The sequence below is a fragment of the Gorilla gorilla genome, chromosome 23 (assembly GCF_029281585.2).
Source record: "Gorilla gorilla gorilla isolate KB3781 chromosome 23, NHGRI_mGorGor1-v2.1_pri, whole genome shotgun sequence".
Lineage (NCBI taxonomy): Eukaryota > Metazoa > Chordata > Mammalia > Primates > Hominidae > Gorilla > Gorilla gorilla.
The window spans coordinates 6272746-6275440 of NC_086018.1; the positions used below are offsets into that span (position 1 = coordinate 6272746).

Consider the following 2695-nt stretch of genomic DNA (forward strand, 5'->3'; position numbering starts at 1 on the left):
CGAAGGGAAGGAGGGCATCCTACGTGACATTTCCATACCCACGCACCCTTTACAATGCTGGGGCTGCCAGTCCACCCTGTACGTCAACCCACTCCCAAGAACAGCACGGTCCGGGGTGGTCCAGTCTCATCCCATCCGGCCCACCCGGGGCATCCGGTGGAAGTCTTCGCCGGAGGATCCGAAGGCAGCGTCCACGCGGTTCCCCTGGGGTCGCCTGGCAACGGCCAGCCGGGGGAGGGTAGCGGGACCTGACGGGGAAGGGGGGGGAGCATCCGCCTCAGAGGTCCCTGGAAGGTGGCAGGTAGCCGGTGGGGCACGCCGAGCCAGAGACGTCCGGCAGGATATAGATGTGGAAGGCGCGTCAGTCCTCTCCCATACCTCTCCTATGGAAAATGCCAGGGTGGCGGTGGGAGCCTCGGCTGGGGGAGAAGCGGGGACAAGGGGGAGAGGGAAGGAGGCCCTCGGGAGGTTTCAGCACCGAAAACCCAGTCACTCAGCCAAGCTCCCAACGTGTTTCTGGGTCCAAGGTACACCCTGGGAGACGGCAAGAGAAACCTTCACACCGTGCTTTTCGTCTTCGTGTTTATTTCTTTCATCTTTTCCATTTGACGAGAGATGCTCATTTCAACAACCAGACGGCGGATGTGACGGGAGAAGTGTCAAGGCCAGGAGTTTGAGACCAGCGTGAGCAACAGAGCAACACAAGTAGGAGAGCCCAGCTGAAAGAAATGAAAGAGCAGGAGGAGGAGGAGGAGGAGGACAAGGGGGGGTGGGGGGGGGAAGGAGAAGGAAAGAAAAGAAAAGAAAAGAAAAACAGAAAAAGAAAAACAACCACCAAGAAAGTTAAAATTCTCCAATGGTCGGAAGTTGAAGACCAGCCTGACTAAGATGGAGAAACCCCATGTGTACTAAAACTAGAAAACCTAGCCGGGCACGATGGCTCATTGCTGTCATTCCAGCTACTCGTGAAGGCTGAGGCAGGAGAATCACTCGAACCTGGGAGGCGGAGGGTGCGGTGAGCCGACATCGCGCCATCGTCCTCCACCCTGGGCGACAAGAGTGAAACTCCGTCTAAGGAGAAAAGAAAAAAAAGAAAAGGCGGATCGGTGAGACGCGTCTCCACATTTTATTTGTTCGCAGTCCCCGTATCAAACACGGAAAGAACCGACCCATGACAAACATGACCAGAGCGTACCGTGCCCACGCGTGTCATCACAGCACTCCGGGAGGCCGATGCGGGAGGATCTCTGGAGCCTAAAAGTTTGCAATCACCCGGACATGTGAGATGACACCTACAATAATAATCATCATAGAAGTTTAAAAAGAGATCACGTGTGCCCAGAGCATGGACACCAAAGCGAGAGCACATCCGTCCTCAAAAGAAGACGATTGATAGACAGGCAGGCAGGCAGGCAACTATAGAATGAGCCAGGTGCAGTGTCTCACGCCTGTCATAGCAGCAGTGTGGGCGGCCGAAGCAGGCAGGCGGATTGCGTGAGAAGAGGAGTTCGAGACCAGCGTGGGCAACATGATAGAACCCCGAAACCCGTCTCACTCACATACATACATACATACGTACATACATACATACATACCTACACACATACATACATACCTACCAACCTACGGAAAACATGAGAAACCACCTAAAAGTCAACCGGTGTGGTGGTGCGTGCCTGTAGTCTCAGGTAATGGGGATGGGAGGGATCAGAGGCAGGACGACCGTTCGGTCGGTCCAAAGCGTTGAGGTTGGGGTGATCCTGGGCGGCAGAGACAGAGGAAGACCCTGCCAGTAAGGGAGGGAGGGAGGGAGGGAGGGAGGGAGGGAGGGAGGGAGGGAGGGAGGGAAGGAAGGAAATAAACAAGCAAGGAAGCAGGCAAGCAAACGATGAACATGACAATGACATAGAATAACCCATGATAATAAACAAGCAAATAAGAGGGTATGAATGAAGCTAAAAGGCAATTAAGATCGCAATCAATTGTTTTCTCTGCACCCCACCCCACCCCACCCCACCCCACCTGCACCCCACCTGCACCCCACCTCACCTCACGTAAGCTGGAGTGGAAGTGCGCGATCACAGCCCACGTTAGCCTCTCCCTCCCGGGCTGAAGAGATCCCTGTAGTCCCAGGTATTTGGGAGGCTGAGGTCACCAGAGCCCAGAGTGAGAAGACCAGGCGGGCCAGCCCCAAAAGAAAAGAACATAAATACACGAAAAGTATTAACAAATAATAAATGGAAGGAAGGGAGGGAGGAAGGATATACATACACACGTGTATGTAAATGAAATGGGTTTTTAATACATATTCATCCATTAAAAGTAACATAATATAAACGTATTATGGAAGTATCATTTACATAGTTTTATCACTGTGTGTGTGTAAATGTATGTTCATACACACACGGCAGCGTTCAGAAAATAAGATTGAAAAAAAGGAAGGAATCGGCCGGGCGTGGTGGCTCACGCCTGTACTCCCAGCAGTCTTTGGGAGGCCGAGGCGGGCGGATCACTAGGTCGGGAGTTCGAGACCGGCCCGGCCAATATGGTGAAATCCCGTCTTTACTCGAAATACAAAAATTGCTGTTTGCTTGAACCTTGGAGGCACAGGCAGCGGCAGCAGTGAGCCGAGAAGGCACCAAGGAAGGAAAGAGAGAGAGAGGGAGCGGGGGGAGGGGGGGAGGGAGGGAGGGGG

At 53.5% G+C, this 2695-nt stretch overlaps 1 long non-coding RNA gene across 2 annotated transcripts in view; it reads right to left on the minus strand.

Moving 5' to 3' along the window:
• Positions 1 to 292: 292 nt before the first annotated feature.
• LOC129529425 (uncharacterized) overlaps positions 293 to 2695 on the minus strand; it is a 24684-nt gene continuing 22281 nt past the window's right edge. For both annotated transcript variants that reach the window (XR_010133193.1, XR_010133192.1), the window contains 3 exons: positions 1196 to 1292; positions 494 to 1071; positions 293 to 383 (listed from right to left, as the gene is read on the minus strand). This is a non-coding gene — a long non-coding RNA (uncharacterized lncRNA). The remainder of the gene's footprint in view (positions 384 to 493; positions 1072 to 1195; positions 1293 to 2695) is intronic.